We start from the raw sequence: 19,732 nt of genomic DNA, 5'->3' as shown, positions 1-19,732 counted from the left end.
GGCAAAGCCACTAGGTCTCGCCTACACAAGAGCTTTTGGCTTTGGCAATGTGTTTTTGCCATGTTGTACACCAGTGTGGTTGCGTTTAGCATGGCTAATAGTTGGTGGCATGTAGTGTCATAGAGTAGAGTGTTGTAGAATGGAGTAGGAGGATAGAGTGTGTAGAGTTGAGTAGAGGGGAGTAGAGTTCAGTGATTCGGAGATAGAATGTCATAGCCTGCAGTATTGAAGAGTGGAGTGGCGTACATTGGAGTGGTGTGAGGTGGATTGAGATAGTGGGGTGAATTGGATTGGAGTAGAGTGGGGTGGACTGGTTTGGGGAGGAGGGGGTGGATAGCAGGGTGGATTGATGTGGGTGGACTGCATGGGGTGTATTGGATTTGGGGGGATGGATTGGAGTGGGGTGGATTAGATTGGATTGGGGTGAGTTGATTGGATTGCAGTGATATGACTGGGGTGGGGTGGGGTGGATTGGATTAAAGTGTGGTGGTTTGGAGCAGGTGGAGTGAACTGGAATGAAGGAAGGAGGATTGGATTGGAGTGGAGTGGATTGGAGAGGGTGAATTGGAATGGAGTGGGTGTACTGGATTAGAGTGGGTGGATTGGACTGGAGTGGACCAGAGTGGAATGGACTGGAATCAGCTGGATTGGACTGGAGTGGGATGAACTGGAGTGGGGCTGAGAGGGTTGAGGTGGGTTGGATGGATTGAATGAGTGGAGTGTACTGAACTAGGGTGGGGTGGATTGGAGTAGAGTGAGGTGGGATTGAAATGGAGCGGGGTGGATTGGATGGGGTAGACTGGATATGGTGGACTGAATTGGAGTGGTGTTGATTGAAATGGGGTAAGGGATTGGGATGGGTTGGACTGGAGTGAGGTGGGTTTGAGTAGGGTGGATTGGACTGGAATGGGGTGGGGTGGATTGGAGTGGAGTGGGTAAAATGGATTTAGTGGTGTGCATTGGATTGGATTGGGGTCGATTGGAGTGGGGTGAAATAAATTGAGTGGTGTGGAGAGGAGTGGGGTGGATTGGATTGGCTTGGCATGGGATGATGTTGAGTAGAGAGGACTGGATTGCAGTGGGATGGATTGGATTTGAGTGAGGTGGATTGGACTGAGTAGGGTAGATTGACGTCCATTGGATTGAGGTGGATTGGGGTAGGGTGCATTGGATTGGGGTGGGGTGGACTGGATTGAGGTGAGGTGGATTGGATTTGATGGGTTGGGGTGGGATGTGTGGATTGGGTTGGGTGGATTGGATTGGTGGGGTGAATTGGAATGGGGTGGATAGTTTTGATTTGTATGGGGCAGATTGGGGTGAAGTAGATTGTATTGGATTGGAGCAGAACAGATTGTCTTGGGTTGGAGCAGGGTAGATTATTTTGGATAGGAGTAGAGTAGATTGTGTTAAATTGGAGTGGGTCAGATAGGAGTGAGGCAGATTGGTTGGCATTGGAATGGGGCAGATTGGAGTGGGGCATATTGTTTTAGATTGGAGAGAGGCAGATTGGAGTGATGCAGATTGTTTTGGATTGGAGTTGTGCAGATTGTTTTGGACTGGAGTGGGCCAAATTGTTTTGTTTGGAGCGGGCAGATTGTTTTGGATTGTAGTGGGACAGATTGGAGTAGGACCGACTGGAGTAGGGCAGATTGTTTTAATTGGAATGGGGCAGATTGGAGTGGGGCAGATTGTTTTGGATTGGAATGGGGAAAATTGTTTTGCATTGGAGTGGGGCAAATTGCATAGGGGTAAATTGTTTTTGATTGGGGTAAGGCAGGTTTGGGTGGGGCAGAATGGAGTAGAGCTAATTGTTTTGAGTTGAAGTGGGGCAGATTGCCTGGGATTGAAATGGGGCAGACTGGAGTGAGGCAGACTGTTTTGGATTGGAGTGGGCAGATTATTTGGATTGGAGTGGGGCAGATTGTTTTGAATTGGAGTGGGGCTGATTAGATTGGATTTGAGTGGGAGTTGGGTAGATTGTTTTGGACTGGTGTGACGCAGATTGTTTTGGATCAGAGTGTGACTGATTGAAGTGGGGTGAGTGGGAGGATTGGAGTGAATTGGGATGAGTGGTTTGGATTGGAGTGGTTTGGATTGGAGTGGGGCAGATTGTTTTGGATTTGAGTGGGGCAGATTGAAGTGGGGCTGATTGTTTTGGATTGAGTGGGATAGATTGGAGTGGAGTGAGGCAGATTGTTTTAGATTGGAGTGGGACGGATAGTTTTGGATTGGAGTGGGGGAGATTTGAGTGGAGTAGATTGTTTTGGATTGGAGCATGGCAGATTGTTTTGGATTGGAGCGGGGCAGATTGTTTTGGGTTGGGGCAGGGCAGATTGTTTTGGATCGGAGTGGAACTGATTGTTTAGGATTGGAATGTGGCTGATTAAAGTGGGTTAGATTGTTTTGGATTGGCATAGGGCAGATTGGAGTGAGGCAGATTGTTTTGGAGTGGAGAAGATTGTTTAGGATTGGAGTGGGCCAGATTGTTTTGGATTGGAGCGGCCAGATTGTTTTGGATTAGAGTGGAATGGGCAGAATGGAATGGGGCAGATTGTTTTGGTTTGGAGGGGGGCAGATTGCAGTGGGGCAGATTAGAGTGTGGCTGATTGTGTTGGATAGGAGTAGGATAGACTTAAGTGGATCAGATTGCTTTGGATTGGACTGGGGCAAATTGTTTTAGATTGGAGCAGAATGGAGTGGGGCAAATTATTTTGGAGTGGGGCAGATTGTTTTGAATTGGAGTGGGGCTGATTAGTTTGGATTGGAGTGGGAGTTGGGTAGATTGATTTGGACTGGAGTGACGCAGATTGTTTTGGATCCGAGTGTGACTGATTGAAGTGGGGTGGGTGGGAGGATTGGAGTGAATTGGGATGAGTGGTTTGGATTGGAGTGGTCTGGATTAGAGTGGGCAGATTGGAGTGGGGCTGATTGTTTTGGATTGAGTGGGATTGATTGGAGTGGAGTGGAGCAGATTGTTTTATATTGGAGTGGGACAGATAGGTTTGGATTTGAGTGGGGGAGATTTGAGTGCAGTAGATTGTTTTGGATTGGAGCATGGCAGATTGTTTTGGATTGGAGCGGGCAGATTGTTTTGGATTGGGGAAGGGCAGATTATTTTGGATCGGAGTGGAGCTGATTGTTTAGGGTTGGAATGGGGCTGATTAAAGTGGGGTAGATTGTTTTGGATTGGCATGGGGCAGATTGGAGTGAGGCAGATTGTTTTGGAGTGGAGCAGATTGTTTAGGATTGGAGTGGGCCAGATCGTTTTGGATTGGAGCGGGCAGATTGTTTTGGATTGGAGTGGAGTGGGCAAACTTGAGTGGGGCAGATTGTTTTGGTTTGGAGGGGGGCAGATTGCAGTGGGGCAGATTAGAGTGTGGCCAATTATTTTGGATTGGAGTAGGATAGACTAAAGTGGGGCAGATTGCTTTGGATTGGATTTGGGCAAATTGTTTTGGATTGGAGCACAATGGAGTGGGGCAAATCATTTTGGAGTGGGCAGATTGTTTTGAATTGGAGTGGGAGTTGGGTAGATTGTTTTGGACTGGAGTGATGCAGATTGTTTTGGATCAGAGTGTGACTGATTGAAGTGGGGTGGGTGGTAGGATTGGAGTGAATTGGGATGAGTGGTTTGGATTGGAGTGGTTTGGATTGGAGTGGGGCAGATTGTTTTGGATTGGAGTGGGGCAGATTGGAGTGGGGCTGATTGTTTTGGATTGAGTGGAATAGACGAGTGGGGTGGGGCAGATTGTTTTAGATTGGAGTAGGGCAGATTGGAGTGGGACAGATAGGTTTGGATTGGAGTGGGGGAGATTTGAGTGGAGTAGATTGTTTTGGATTGGAGCATGGCAGATTATTTTGGATTGGAGCTGGGCAGATTGTTTTGGATTGGGGCAGGGCAGATTGTTTTGGATCGAAGTGGAGCTGATTCTTTAGGATTGGAATGGGGCTGATTAAAGTGGGGTAAGATTGTTTTGGATTGGCATGGGGCAGATTGGAGTGAGGCAGATTGTTTTGGAGTGGAGCAGATTGTTTAGGATTGAAGTGGGCCAGATTGTTTTGGATTGGAGTGGGCAGATTGTTTTGGATTGGAGTGGAATGGGCAGACTGGAGTGGGGCAGATTGTTTTGGTTTGGAGGGGGCAGATTGCAGTGGGGCAGATTAGAGTGTGGCCGATTATTTTGGATTGGAGTAGAATAGATTGAAGTGGGGCAGATTGCTTTGGATTGGACTGGGGCAAATTATTTTGGATTGGAGCAGAATGGAGTGGGGCAAATTATTTTGGAGTGGGGCAAATTGTTTTGGATTGGAGTGGGACGGATTGTTTTAGACTGGAGTGGGACAGATTGTTTTGTACTGGAAGTGGTGTAGAATGGAGTGGGAAAGATTGTTTTGGATTGGAGTGGGGCAGATTGCAGTGGGGTCCATTGTTTTGGATTGGAGTGGAGCAGATTGGATTTATGGCAGATTGTTTTGGATTGGTGCAGATTTTTTTGGATTGGAGTGAGGCAGATTGTTTGGTTTTGGGTGGGGCATATTGGATGGGGCCGAATGTTTTGATTTGGAGTGGGATAGATTAGAGTGGGCAGATTGTTTTAGATTGGAGTGGGGCAGGTTGGAGTGGGGCAGATCGGTTTGGATTGGAGTGGGGCAGATTGTTTTAGATTGGACTGGGGCAGATTGTTTTGCAGTGGGGCAGATTGTTTTGGATTGGAGTGGGGCAGTTTGTTTTGGATTGGAGTGGGGCAGATTGGAATGGGACAGATTATTTTGGATTGAAGTGGGGCAGATTGTTTTGGATAGGAGCTGGGAGGGTTGTTTTGGAATGGGGCATATTGTTTTGAATTAGAGTGGGGCAGATTGTTTTAGGTTCGAGTGGGGCAGATTGAAATGGGACAGATTGTTTTGGATTGGAGCAGGGTAGATTGTTTTGGACTGGAGCAGGGAAGATTGTTTTGGATCAGAGTGGAGCTGATTGTTTAAGATTGGAATGGGGCTGATTTGAGTGGGGTAGATTTTTTGGATTGGGAAGGGGCAGATTGGAGTGAGGCAGATTGTTTTGGATTGAAGTGGGGCAGATTGTTTTGGATTGAAGTGGGGCAGATTGTTTTGGAATGGGGCAGATTGTTTTGGATTGGACTGGGGAAGATTGTTATGGATTCGAGTGGGGCAGACTGGAATGGGACAGATTGTTTTGAATTGGTTTGGGACAGATTGGAGTAGGACAGACTGGAGTAGGGCAGATTGTTTTAATTGGAATGGGGCAGATTGTAGTGGGGCAGATTGTTTTGGACTGGAATGGGGGAAATTGTTTTGGATTGGAGTGGGGCAAATTGCATAGGGGTAAATTATTTTTGATTGGGGTAAGGCAGGTTTGGGTGGGGCAGAATGGAGTGGAGCTAATTGTTTTGAGTTGAAGTGGGCAGATTGCTTGGGATTGAAATGGGGCAGATTGGAGGGGGCAGATTGTTTTAGAATGGAGTGGGGCAGACTGGATTGAGTTAGACTGTTTTGGATTGGAGTGGGAAGATTATTTGGAGTGGAGTGAGGCAGATTGTTTTAGATTGGAGTGGGACAGATAGTTTTGGATTGGAGTGGGGGAGATTTGAGTGGAGTAGATTGTTTTGGATTGGAGCATGGCAGATTGTTTTGGATTGGGGCAGGGCAGATTGTTTTGGATTGGGGCAGGACAGATTGTTTTGGATCGGAGTGGAGCTGATTGTTTAGGATTGAAATGTGGCTGATTAAAGAGGGGTAGATTGTTTTGGATTGGCATGGGGCAGATTGGAGTGAGGCAGATTGTTTTGGAGTGGAGCAGATTGTTTAGGATTGGAGTGGGCCAGATTGTTTTGGATTGGAGCGGACAGATTGTTTTCGATTGGAGTGGAATGGGCAGACTGGAATGGGGCAGATTGTTTTGGTTTGGAGGGGGCAGATTGCAGTGGGGCAGACTGGAGTGTGGCTGATTATTTTGGATTGGAGTAGGATAGACTGAAGTGGGTCAGATTGCTTTGGATTGGGCTGGGGCAAATTGTTTTAGATTGGAGCAAAATGGAGTGGGGCAAATTATTTTGGAGTGGGGCAGATTGTTTTGAATTGGAGTGGGGCTGATTAGTTTGGATTGGAGTGGGAGTTGGGTAGATTGTTTTGGACTGGAGTGACGCAGATTGTTTTGGATCACAGTGTGACTGATTGAATTGGGGTGAGTGGGAGGATTGGAGTGAATTGGGGATGAGTGGTTTGGATGGGAGTGGTTTGGATTGGAGTGGGGCAGATTGTTTTGGATTTGAGTGGGGCAGATTGAAGTGGGGCTGATTGTTTTGGATTGAGTGGGATAGATTGGAGTGGAGTGAGGCAGATTGTTTTAGATTGGAGTGGGACAGGTAGTTTTGGATTGGAGTGGGGGAGATTTGAGTGGAGTAGATTGTTTTGGATTGGAGCATGGCAGATTGTTTTGGATTGGAGCGGGGTAAATTGTTTTGGCTTGGGGCAGGGCAGATTGTTTTGGATCGGAGTGGAACTGATTGTTTAGGATTGGAATGTGGCTGATTAAAGTGGGGTAGATTGTTTTGGATTGGCATGGGGCAGATGGGAGTGAGGCAGATTGTTTTGGAGTGGAGCAGATTGTTTAGGATTGGAGTGGGCTAGATTGTTTTGCATTGGAGCGGGCAGATTGTTTTGGATTGGAGTGGAGTGGGCAAACTGGAGTGGGGCAGATAGTTTTGGTTTGGAGGGGGGCAGATTAGAGTGTGGCCATATCTTTTGGATTGGATTAGGACAGACTGAAGTGGGGCAGATTGCTTTGGATTGGACTTGGGCAAATTGTTTTGGATTGGAGCACAATGGAGTGGGGCAAATTATTTTGGAGTGGGGCAGATTTTTTGAATTGGAGTTGGGCTGATTAGTTTGGATTGGAGTGGGAGTTGGGTAGATTGTTTTGGACTGGAGTGACAGATTGTTTTGGATCAGAGTGGGACTGATTGAAGTGGGGTGGGTGAGAGGATTGGAGTTAATTGGGATGAGTGTTTTGGATGTGAGTGGGGCAGATTGTTTTGGATGTGAGTGGGGCAGATTGGAGTGGGGCTGATTGTTTTGGATTGAGTGGGATAGATTGGAGTGGAGTGGGGCAGATTGTTTTAGATTGGAGTAGGGCAGATTGGAGTGGGACAGATAGGTTTGGATTGGAGTGGGGGAGATTTGAGTGGAGTAGATTGTTTTGGATTGGAGCATGGCAGATTATTTTGGATTGGAGCTGGGCAGATTGTTTTGGATCGGAGTGGAGCTGATTGTTTAGGATTGGAATGGGGCTGATTAAAGTGGGGTAGATGGTTTTGGATTGGCATGGGGCAGATTGGAGTGAGGCAGATTGTTTTGGAGTGGAGCAGATTGTTTAGGATTGGAGTGGGCCAGATTGTTTTGGATTGGAGTGGGAAGATTGTTTTGGATTGGAGTGGGACAGATTGTTTTGGTTTGGAGGGGCAGATTGCAGTGGGGCAGATTAGAGTGTGGCCGATTATTTTGGATTGGAGTAGGATAGACTGAAGTGGATCAGATTGCTTTGGATTGGACTGGGGCAAATTGTTTTGGATTGGAGCAGAATGGAGTGGGGCAATGTATTTTGGAGTGGGGCAAATTGTTTTGGATTGGAGTTGGGCAGATTGTTTTAGACTGGAGTGGGACAGATTGTTTTGCACTGGAAGTGGTGTAGAATGGAGTGGGGTCAATTGTTTTGGATTGGAGTGGGGCAGATTGCAGTGGGGTCAATTGTTTTGGATTGGAGCAGATTGGATTTGGGGCAGATTGTTTTGGATTGGTGCAGATTTATTTGGATTGGAGTGAGGCAGATTGTTTTGGTTTTGGGTGGGGCATATTGGATGGGGCCAATGGTTTTGATTTGGAGGGGGATAGATTAGAGTGGGGAAGATTGTTTTAGATTGGTGTGGGTCAGGTTGGAGTGGGTCAGGTTGTTTTGGAGTGGGGCAGATTGGTTTGGATTGGAGTGGGGCAGATTGGTTTAGATTGGACTGGGGCAGATTGTTTTGCAGTGGGGCAGATTGTTTTGGATTGGAGTGGGGCAGACTGTTTTGGATTTAAGTGGGGCAGATTGGAATGGGACAGATTCTTTTGGATTGAAGTTGGGCAGATTGTTTTGGATAGGAGCTGGGAGGGTTGTTTTGGAATGGGGCATATTGTTTTGAATTAGAGTGGGGCAGATTGTTTTAGGTTCGAGTGGGGCAGATTGAAATGGGACAGATTGTTTTGGATTGGAGCAGGGTAGATTGTTTTGGACTGGAGTAGGGAAGATTGTTTTGGATCAGAGTGGAACTGATTGTTTAAGATTGTAGTGAGGCTTATTGGAATGGGCTAGATTGTTTTGGATTGGCGATGGGCAGATTGGAGTGAGGAAGATTGTTTTGGATTGGAGCGGGCAGATTGTTTTGTATTGGAGTGGGGCAGAGGAGCTGATTGTTTAAGATTGGAGTGGGGCTGGTTTAAGTGGGGCAGATTGTTTTGGAATGGGGCAGATTGTTTTGGATTGGTGGGGGGAGATTGTTTTGGATTCGAGTGGGGCAGACTGGAATGGGACAGATTGTTTTGGATTGGAGCATGGCAGATTGTTTTGGATTGGAGCGGGACCGGTTGTTTTGGACTGGAGCGAGGCAGATTGTTTTGGATCTGAGTGGAGCTGATTGTTTAGGTTTGGAGTGGGGCTGATTGGAATGGGGTAGATTGTTTTTGATTGTGGTGGGGCAGATTGGAGTGAGGCAGATTGTTTTGGATTGGATCGCACAGATTGTTTTGGTTTGGAGTGGGGCAGATTGAAATGGGGCAGACTGGAGTGGGGCAAATTGTTTTGGATTGGAGGGGGGCAGATTGGAGTGGGCCGATTGTTTTGGATTGAGTTAGGATAGATGGTAGTGGGTCAGATTGCTTTGGATTGGAGTGGGGCAAATAGTTTTGGACTGGAGTGGGGCAGGTTGGAGTGAGGCAAATTGTTTTGGAATGGAGTGGGGCAGATTGCTTCAGACTGGAGTGGAGCAAATTGTTTTGGACTGGGGCAGATTGCTTGGGAGTGGGGCAGATTGTTTTGGATGGGAGTATTGCAGATTGGAGTGGGACAGATTGTTTTGGATTGGAGTGGGACAGATTGCAGAGACATCAATTGTTTTGGATTGGAGTGTAGGAGATTGTTGTTGGGCAGATTGTGTTGGAGTGATGCAGATTGTTTTGGAGTGATGCAGATTGTTTTGGATTGGAGTGGGGCAGATTGTTTTGGATTTGATTGGGGCCGATTGTCTTGATTTGGAGTAGGATAGATTGGAGTTGGGCAGATTGTTTTGGATTGGAGTGGGGCAGCTTGGAGTGGGTCAGATTGTTTTGTAGAGGGGCAGATTGTTTTGGATTGAAATTGGGCAGATTGCTTTGGAATGGGGCAGATTGTTTTGGATTGGAGTGGGGCGGATTGTTTTGGATTCGAGTGGGGCAGATTAGAATGGGACAGATTGTTTTTCGATTGGCAAAGGGCAGATTGTTTTGGTTTGGAGTGGGGTAGATTGTTTTGGAATGGACAGATTGTTTTGGATTGGACTTGACAGATTGTTTTGGATTTGAGTGGGGCAGACTAGAATGGGACAGATTGTTTTGAACTGGAGTGGGGCGGATTGTTTTGGATTTGAGTGGGGCATGGATTGGGACAGATTGTTTTCAGGTGGAGTGGGGCAAATTGTTTTGGATTGGAGCATTGCAGATTGTTTTGGATTAGAGTGGGCAGATTGTTTTAGATAGGAGCGGGGCAGATTGGACTGGGCCAGATTGCTTTTGAATGGGCAGATTGTTTTGGATTATGTGGCAGATTGTTTTAGACTGGAGTGGGACAGACTGTTTTGGATTGGAGTGGGGCAGATTATTTTGGACTGGAGCAATCCAGATTGTTTTGGAGTGGTGCAGATTGTTTTGGATTGGAGTGAGGCTGATTAATTTGGATTGAAGTGGGAGTGGGGTAGATTGTTTTGAACTGGAGTGGGGCAGATTGTTTTCGATCAGAGTGGGACTGATTGGAGTGGGGTGGGTGGGAGGATTGGAGTGAATTGGGATGAGTGATTTGGATTGGAGTGGTTTACACTGGAGTGGGACAGATTGTTTTGGATTTGAGTGGGACAGATTGGAGTGGGTCTGATTGTTTTTGATTGGAGTGGGGTAGATTGTTTTTGATTGGAGTGGGGCAAATTGTTTTGTCTGGGACAGATTGTTTTAGATTGGAATGGGACAGATAGATTTGGATTGGAGTGGGGCAGATTTGAGTTGGGTAAATTGTTGGATTGGAGTGGGGCAGATTGTTTTTGACTGGAGCATGGTAGATTGTTTTGGATTGGAGCAGGGTAGATTGTTTTGGATTGGATCAGGGCAGATTGTTTTGGATCGGAGTGGGGCTGATTGTTTAGGATTGGAGTGGGGCTGATTGGAGTTGGGTAGATTGTTTTGAATTGGCATGGGGCAGATTAGAGTGAGACAGATTGTTTTGAATTGGAGTGGGGCAGATTGTTTTGGATTGGAGTGGGCCAATTGTTTTGGATTGGATTGGGGCAGATTGGAATGGGCAGACTGGACTGGGACAGATTGTTTTGGTTTGGAGGAGGGGCAGATTGGAGTGGGGCATATTAGAGTTTTGCAGATTGTTTTGGATTGAAGTAGGATAGACTGGAGTGGGGCAGTGTGCTTCGGATTGGAGTGGGGCAAATTGTTTTGGATTGGAGTGGGACAGGTTAGAGTGGGGCAAATCGTAGTGGGGCAGGTTGAAGTGGGGCAAACTGTTTTAGATTGGAGTGGACAGATTATTTGAGTCTGGAGTGGGGCAGATTGTTTTGGACTGGGGCATATTGCATGGGAGTTGGGCAGATTGTTTTGGATGGTGTGTTGCAGATAGATTTGGATTGAGTGGGGCAGATTTGAGTGGGGTAAATTGTTTTGGATTGGAGTGGGGCAGATTGTTTTCGACTGGAGCATGGTAGATTGTTTTGGATTGGAGCAGGGTAGATTGTTTTGGATTGGATCAGGGCAGATTGTTTTGGATTGGAGTGGGGCAGATTGCAGAGACGTCAATTGTTTTGGATTGGAGGGGAGCAGATTAGAGTGGGGCAGATTGTTTTGGAGTGATGCAAATTGTTTTGGAGTGATGCAGATTGTTTTAGATTGGAGTGGGGCAGTTTGTTTTGGATTTGAGTGGGGCCGATTGTCTTGATTTGGAGTAGGATAGATTGGAGTTGGGCAGATTGTTTTGGATTGGAGTGGGTCAGATTGTTTTGTAGTAGGGCAGATTGTTTTGGATTGAAATTGAGGAGATTGTTTTGGAATGGGGCAGATTGTTTTGGATTGGAGTGGGGCTGATTGTTTTGGATTCAAGTGGGGCAGATTGTTTTGATTTGGAGTGGGGCAGATTGTTTTGGAATGGGCAGATTGTTTTGGATTGGACTGGACAGATTGTTTTGGATTCGATTGGGGCAGACTGGAATGGGACAGATTGTTTTAAACTGGAGTAGGGCGGATTGTTTTGGATTTGAGTGGGGCAGACTGGATTGGGACAGATTGTTTTTGACTGGAGTGGGGCAAATTGTTTTGAATTGGAGCAGGCAGATTGTTTTGGATTGGAGCGGGCAGATTGTTTTGGATAGCAGCAGGGCAGATTGTTTTTGATCAGAGTGGAGCTGATTGTTTAGGGTTGGAGTGTGGCTGATTGGAATGGGGTTGATTGTTTTGGATTGGAGTGGGGCAGATTGGAGTGGGGCAAATTGTTTTGGATTGGAGTGGGGCAAATTCTTTCTGAGTGGGGCAGATTGATTTAGAATGGAGTGGGGCAGATTGGAGTGGGACAGATAGATTTGGATTGGAGTGAGGCAAATTTGAGTGGGATAAATTGTTTTGGATTGGAGCATGGCAGATTGATTTGGATTGGAGCGGGCAGATTGTTTTGGATTGGATCAGGGCAGATTGTTTTGGATCAAAGTGGGGCTGATTGGAGTGGGGTAGATTTTTTTGGATTGGCGTGGGGCAGATTGGAGTGAGGCAGAATACTTTGGATCGGAGGGGGCCCGATTGTTTTGGACTGGAGTGGGGCAGATTGGAACAGGGCAGACGGGAGTGGGGCAGATTGTTTTGGATTGGAGGGGGGGAAGATCAGATTGGGGCCGATTGTTCTGGATTGGGGTAGGATAGACTCTAGTGGGGCAGATTACTTTGGATTGTAGTGGGGCAAATAGTTTTGGATTGGAGTGGGGAAAGTTATTTTGGATTGAGGCAAACTGTTTTGGAATGGAGTGGGGCAGATTGTTTTAGACTGGAATGGAGCAAATTGTTTAGGACTGGGGCAGATTGCTTGGGAGTGGGGCAGATTGTTTTTGATGGGAGTGGGGCAGACTGCAGTGGGGTCAACTGTTTTGGATTGATATGTAGCACTTCGGAGTGGGGCAGATTGTTTTGGAGTGGTGCAGCTTGTTTTGGATCGGAGTGGGGCAGATTGTTTTGGATTTGAATGGGCAGCTTGGAGTGGGGCTGATTGTTTTGATATGGAGTGGGATTGACTGGATTAGGGCAGATTGTTTTGGATTGGGGTGGGGCAGGTTGGAGCGGGTCAGATTGTGTTGGAGTGGGGCAGATTGTTTTGGAATGGGGCAGAATTTTTGGATTACAGTGGGGTGGATTGTTTTGGATTGGAGTGGGGCAGATTGGAATAGGACATATTGTTTTGGATTGGAGTGGGGCAGATTGATTTATATTCAAGTGGGGCAGATTGTTTTGGATTGGGGTGGGGCAGAATGTTTTAGACTGGAATGGGGTGGATTGTTTTGGAGTGGGCCTGATCTTTTCGGATTGGTGTGGGACAGACTTGAGTGGGGCAGATTTTTTGGGACTGGAGTGGGGCAGATTGTTTTGGATTAAAGTGGGGCAGATTGTTTTGGTTTGGAGTCGGACAGATTTTGGGTGGTGGTTTGGATTTTTTGGAGTGGGTTGGGGTGAGTTGTTTGGATTGGAGTGGGGTGGCTTGGATTGAGTAGGGAGGATTGAGTGGGGTGGATTTGAGTGTGTTGCACAATTATGTGTTAAAACAGTTTCGGAAATTACACATAACAAAGAAATAATGTCACTTTGCAATAGTTAGAACAAGATAACGTCATCTTTCAAGGACAGCGACCACGAGCAAAAACAAAACAAAACATGAGTGCAAAATGAAGAAAGAAGACTTGGAAAATTTAAAGAAACAATTTACCTATAGAAAATAAAACTTTGCAATTTTGTTTGGCCTGCTAGGCACTTTTTTGCCAGTCACACACCGTCTGTTTGCAGGGCCTATAAGTTAAAAAGAAGTACCACAATCATTTAGGGAGCAGCGGACAGGCACTGATTAAGTTGAATCAATCAGTGCTTGGAAACCTGCTCCACAGACAGGAACGGAAATGATGCTAGGCCAGCTGTGACCAATTATGGGGCTGTTAAAGGTGAGTGCCATGCAAGCCAACAAATGGGAAGCAACAGCAGGCTTCAAGACCTTTTTTGTTAACATAAGTGTCTGGCAAGCGAAACACATGTGCCAGCGCATGCTCTCGCAAGCTCAACCCTAAAAACTGTTGGTTCACTGGAAGATAAAATATTTCTGGATGGTATCCCAGTTAAGAAGAGAGCACAACAGGTTCTGGTGGACTCACTTGTGAGTAATCAGACTTTGCATCAGATCCCCTAAATAGGATATCCTGCATTATGATTTTGTGTTAATCTTGAAGGGTTACTTGACACTCAGTGCGTTAAAATCATGCTATTTGTATGCCAGTAACGAATGTTACCATTTTTTATGTCAGGGACACTGGAGGATCAGGAACTAACATTCTAGAAATGGTTGCCTGGCTTCTGTTTGCAGATGTCCTTATGATGTAAGGGACAAAGGGGAAGAACAGTGGAGGGGCATTCATGAGGAAATGAAACTTGAAAAGCAGCAACACCCTGACTCCCATCTCTCTACCTCTCTTCTCTAGGTGTGGGCCCTAGGAATGCAGTGCACCTTACTGAACATGGCTAGAAAACTGGTGAGTAGAATGCCTCTTTCTACGAAATGGCAGAGCCGAGCAGGAAAGACTACTGCAATAGAAACTGATGCCGGCCGGTAGGTTGTTACTTAACTAGTATTATCCATAGGTGAGGGTGCCCCCTGGTAGTTATTGACCAGGCAAGGGTGAATCCAAGGGCCCTGCTTCACTCCTGTCTACCTGGAAGTGCTCTCCACCTTGCATAACAGAGCTACCGTAAATGAGACCCTTCAAATATTGGGTGAAATCCTATACATTGTTAAATAGTGTGTGTTTTGTGGTAGTATTTAAGTGGAAAGTTACAAGCATTGTGGCTGCATTTTTCTTTGGTGGTAAAGTTCAGTTGTTTTTCCCATTTAAATGCAGGGTAGTGAATGGCTGCTATTGAGGATCACAAAAAGGGTCATGTAGAAAGGGAGATAACAGATTTCAAGCACAATAGACATCGTGTATTGGTGTTGCCAAATTAATTGTAGGAATTGTGGTGAATTATAGGGTGAAAAGATTGATCCTGTCCTGGCTTTTGATTAACAATCTTTGTTTATTAGAGGTGTAGGCAATAAAAGGAGGACACCTTTTCTATAATTTCACGCATATCTTCCTCATCCATTTGAGGAAAAAAGCCTGAAATGCTATGCAAAACCTGTACTAACAAAATCAGCATTCCATCAGTTGATTTCCCAGTGTTGTACCACAGAGTTCTAATGATCCGCTAGAATGCTAGCGTTCTATATTATTAGCAAAAAGGGCTCGCTGTTTAAAAAATGTGAGGTAAAGTATGCGTTTTTGTTTTTTCTTATGGTATTATGAATTTCTAAAAGGCTACAATTAGTTAGAGATATGCCTGCCTATGTCCAGCATCTCCTTTCTATAACTATTCCCTCAGGCTGTCTTTGCTATCCGTCTATATCACTGCCTTACATTTTAAATAGTAATATTTCGATTAACATGGAAGATATGTTTTATCTTCCATTTAAATGCATGGCAGTACAGTTTTTTAGAGGTGCAAGAAGCTATTTGCAGACAGAGCTTGTATTTAAAATGAACACATTTGTGCTCTTGTTAGTAGTGAGATCCCTCCCAAATGAGTTGCTGTTTGGACATTCAGTATTTCTTTCTACTTCTCCCATTTCCTTTTGTTATTAGTTGTATATCCCTTCATGATATTAAACTGGCTTTAAAATAATTCTTATTTAAAGTTAAATACAAGGAAACAATATAACACATTTAAAAATATTCACTTAATGCCTGTACGGCATCTATCTCTGTAAACCTTATGACTAACCAGAATTTAAAGTTAATTTTTTTTAAAGTATTTTAAAATGAGTGATATTGTAAAAGAGACAGAACAATTAGGCAACTATTTTAAAATACAGTGAAAACTGGTATGCCCTACACAGTTTACACATAATGTGAACTCTTTAAACATAGAATACAAACAAAAGAAAAGGAATTTTCTCGGGGACTCGTTCAGGGGCTTGCAGCAGTACAGAGAGAGAACCATTTTCATGTACCAACAGTGCCCCTGCGTCCTAATCATTGGAGCCAGTGTTCCTTTTCAGAAGCCTGGCAGCACACTCCCTGTTCCATGACGGCTCTAAACCTGCACCTATGAGAGAATCTAGTGGTCATCAAGGAAGCCAGTGAGCTCTTGGGTAACTGATTATTCCAGCAACTTCACCAGAATGGAGATGTACATAATAGGACGAGAATTAGAGGACCCTGTGTTTGAAAGGTTACATTTCTTCCAAAGTGGAGTAACTAATCCGTTATTGGCTAAGGATAAGTGACTTTTTGATGAATACGTTAATCACAATTTTGTTAGAAGAAGCAGCATGTTGTTTCCCTGCAGCACTGAGCCAGCCATAATAATAATTCTGAATGAAAACTCCTCATAACAAACAAAGAGAATACTGAAATACAATCAATCCAGACGTCTCTGCAGTCTGCAGTGTAATTGCCCTTGGGGTCCATCATCTTTTACTTAGATGAGATTAATGGCCTGCAGCTGGTCTGTCTGGGTGTCGTCCTAAAGAACAGGTGCCAATCCCTCTAAGCCCACTCATAGACCAATGCGTGGTATTATACAGCCAATACTGTTCCACAGACTGTTTGGTACATACATGGACCCACTGAAAAATCTGATAACCCCGCATTCCACTTCTGCCCCCCAGCAGATGGAAGATACGTGTGTGGGTCTTCTTAAAATCGTCTGTAAACTCAAGCTTAAATAAATAAACTTCGAGCTAAACGTTGTGTCACACAGAGAATCACTGGGACTAAAATCTATTTCATAATGTAGCACGAAATTGAGGACAGACCAAGCACCTTGCTTCTCGGAATCTCTATACTACCCATCTGAGGCATCCATTTCAGCATTAGATAATGTATCTGCCCCCCACTCAGTTCTTATTGTCCTCATTGTACCATGGATCTTCTGTAGAAATTGGTACACACATCGAGTAGTAAAGACTTTGGCAGGCAGTCATTTACTGTTCTAAAATTGTATTTGAAAGCTTCAGTTCTAGTCAAATTTTCGACCTTTTTTCACAGCGTGAGTCCTTGGATCGCTACCCCAACCCAAATGAGGATCTACACTCCACCCTATCACAAGCAGACCTGGCCTTCCAGCATCAAGCCTGTCGGCGACAGCTCTTACACCTCCTGGGGCATGAAGACTGGGAGCCAGAAGACCTTGGTGGTGGTCCAACTGAGTCTGTGTCACACTCATGAGGAGGGGAGGGCACTTCTACCTTCAACACAAAGGGAAGGATAAAGAAATCTTGAGTGCACCAACTCAGCACCTCCTGATACTTCAAGTTTCACTCATTGTGAGTCCCACACTTTGGAATGTCACCTTACTCACACTTGGAAACTACCGTTTTACTGTTCAAAAGACCCCCTCTCCGACACCTAATGGCACCCAGGACTTTTACCTTAGGGTATTGTAGATCTCATTCAAAATAAAAGGCGGTTCCATCATTCTCCAGTCATATATTAAATGCTTTTCACCTCCCTTTGGAAGGCTGGTCTGGAGTGTTTCTCTGGTGGTACATGCTGCAAATGCAGAGACTGCATTGTTTGTGATGGTGGCTTAAGCTATAGATGTGCTGCAATGCAGCCCACACTATGAAAAGCTAAAGGGTGGAGGGTACTGTGGACTGCATGGAGAAGACAGATAGTTATGTTTCTAGACAAAAAATCGCACACTAGCATTCTCTTTGTCTCTCTTTGTAATGTCACGGTTAGATGTCTACCTCTATACTAAAAATTCATACACTCACACTCACTGTTTCATATTCATTGGTCAACATCAGTGCTTAATTTGTACTTGTTGTTTCTGGTGCTGAACACCGGCACTTATTTTTTGAGGGCCGGCGCTTATTTCTCTACCACAAGCATTTACTGCGAGCGAAAGACACATATGGGAAAGACGGATGAAGAGAAAAACGAAAAAGTGTCACAATGGGAGAAAGCAAAAAGCTGCAAGAGTGAACTGAAGGGGCATGCAGTGGCTTTAAAAGGATTGAAGAGGCCCGAGGTGGCTTCAGGATTACGCTGCCGGAGTTTTGTGTGCTTGCACATGTAATTGCAGCAGCCGCATGTTTAAGTGGAAGGCTTTGGGAACCGGCGCGTTTTTAATTACAAATTAAGCACTGGTCAACATACTCCTATCACAAGGAAAATAGGTATTCAACAAGTCATACTAGTGCAGGCTTTCCTCAGATACAGAGCATTTGAACGGGAGATGCAGCAGCTTGCATTCATACTTCACACACAGGTAGGGTGCAGGCATCTGCAGTACACGTGTCCCTCACATACATAGAACAGATACAGCATGAGTAGAAGTAGTGCAAGATTCTCTCGCATGAAGGAAAGATACAGTGCAGGCAGCAATAGTGCCAGTACGCAAGTTCCCCCACAAGGAAGAGATGCAGCACGGGCAACAGCAGTGCAAGCTTCCCTCATACAAAGAACAGGTACAACACAAACAGCTGTAGTGCAGGCATACCTGATAGGCAAAGCACAGGCAGCAGGAGTGAACTCACAGCTTATGTGCAGTTCAACTAAAGTACAGGCATCAACAGTGTAAGTGCCCCTTCTGCACAAAACAAACAGTAGTGCACAAAGTATTCATACAAAAAAACAGTAATAGCACAGACAACAGCAATGCAAGCGTCTCCCACAAACAGAATAGTCAGAGGACTACAAGAAGCAGGTCATGCCTTCCTCTTCCGCAGCTAACCAAGGGTCTGTGTTAGTCAGTGCGACTGGACGAAGGGATAGGAGTCTGAGATTTCCCGACATAATAACTGATTGTGCACTGAGCAAGGGCGAGTTCTACTGAGGTGAACTGGTAGGGTAGAGGGCTGGGGGACCTTTAGGGTGGTAGTGAGAATCAGAACATTGCATTTTAGGTAAACATTATACTTGACTGACATCATTAACTTGTAGAACCACTAGCTACTCCATAAGTAAATATAGGGCTCTGTCAGATTAAATCACATCCCGTCTCCACCACTGAATTACACACCTTGCCACAGACAAGTGTGCCTGTGTGTCTACCTAATGCCAAGGAACAGCTGAATATTTCAAGCCGCATTTTGATGTCAGCAGGAGCATTTCGTATATGAACAACTGTGTGTGGTCATGTTGGTGGTCCAGAGCAAACCAGACTAAAAAATATATACTGTGTGATGGACAGCAATATGCTCTTAGCCCAACACTGGACAGCCCACTTTATAGTTAGTTTTTATATTGTATGTGTACATTATACATATTTACGTTATTAAATGCCACGTCACATGCTTACAGCAGGAGTAGAACTCAAGTCTTTTATGTTCCAATGTCATAATGGTTTCCTTTGACTATGCTGATAATGAACGCAGTTGCTCGAATTAGGAGGTAGGATGCAGGAGCCTGGAGACGTTTAACATGCTACTTACTCAACCGTATCACTCTCTAACAATAGAAAAGGGTTCTTTCCAACATTCACCAGAATAGAATTTCAAGAAAAAAGAGAAGTAAAATGTACTTACATTTGCCAAATACAGATTTGAACGTATAATATAAATTGTATTTTGATAGCACAAATTTAGCCAAAAGGCAGATGAACTCTGTGCATGGCCATAGATCAGCATTAAGTCAAGGAGAAACAGGAGGGGAAGCTGGCTTGTAAACAATTAATGCATTGTGATGTAGTGTCCATTAAAGAAGTGAGTCTTCAACTCTTTCCTAAAATGGAGCAACATTGGGATGGTTCAGATAGATACAGGCATGTAGTTCCAGATCCTGGGTGCCTGGGTGGAAAAGCCTGCTGTCCTGCTTTTTTCCTTTTTACACTTCATAGTCTGCATTTTGATGTTATTCTGGCTGTGAGTGTGCCGAGAACCACCAGAGGTGGTAAGCTTATCTACAAGACAAACAGGGGTGCTGGTTGTGACAGCTTTTTTGAAGGTGGCGTGGGGCGGCAGGGTGAGCCAATGGAATTACATAAGTATGGGGGTGATGTGATCATATTTCTTGAGGCCCTGGATGAGACGTGCTGCAGTCTGTAGGATGCCCCTAAGGGGTGCCAGTGTGGCCTGTGGGAAACAATGGAGTAAGGCATTCATTACCACTGTCCAGATGTGAGAGTATGGGGGCTTGAACAGGAATTC

General features: G+C 45.2%; 1 long non-coding RNA gene across 1 annotated transcript in view; it reads left to right on the top strand.

The window, feature by feature from the left end:
* Positions 1-17,056, top strand: part of LOC138246050 (uncharacterized) — a 34,570-nt gene extending 17,514 nt beyond the window's left edge. Inside the window, exons 2-3 of the long non-coding RNA XR_011194213.1 lie at positions 14,022-14,072; positions 16,626-17,056. This is a non-coding gene — a long non-coding RNA (uncharacterized lncRNA). The remainder of the gene's footprint in view (positions 1-14,021; positions 14,073-16,625) is intronic.
* The last annotated feature ends 2,676 nt before the right edge of the window (positions 17,057-19,732 follow it).

This window comes from Pleurodeles waltl, chromosome 7 (genome assembly GCF_031143425.1).
Source record: "Pleurodeles waltl isolate 20211129_DDA chromosome 7, aPleWal1.hap1.20221129, whole genome shotgun sequence".
Lineage (NCBI taxonomy): Eukaryota > Metazoa > Chordata > Amphibia > Caudata > Salamandridae > Pleurodeles > Pleurodeles waltl.
Note: the sequence above shows the minus strand (reverse complement) of the source record. Positions and strands in the feature narration are given on the sequence as shown.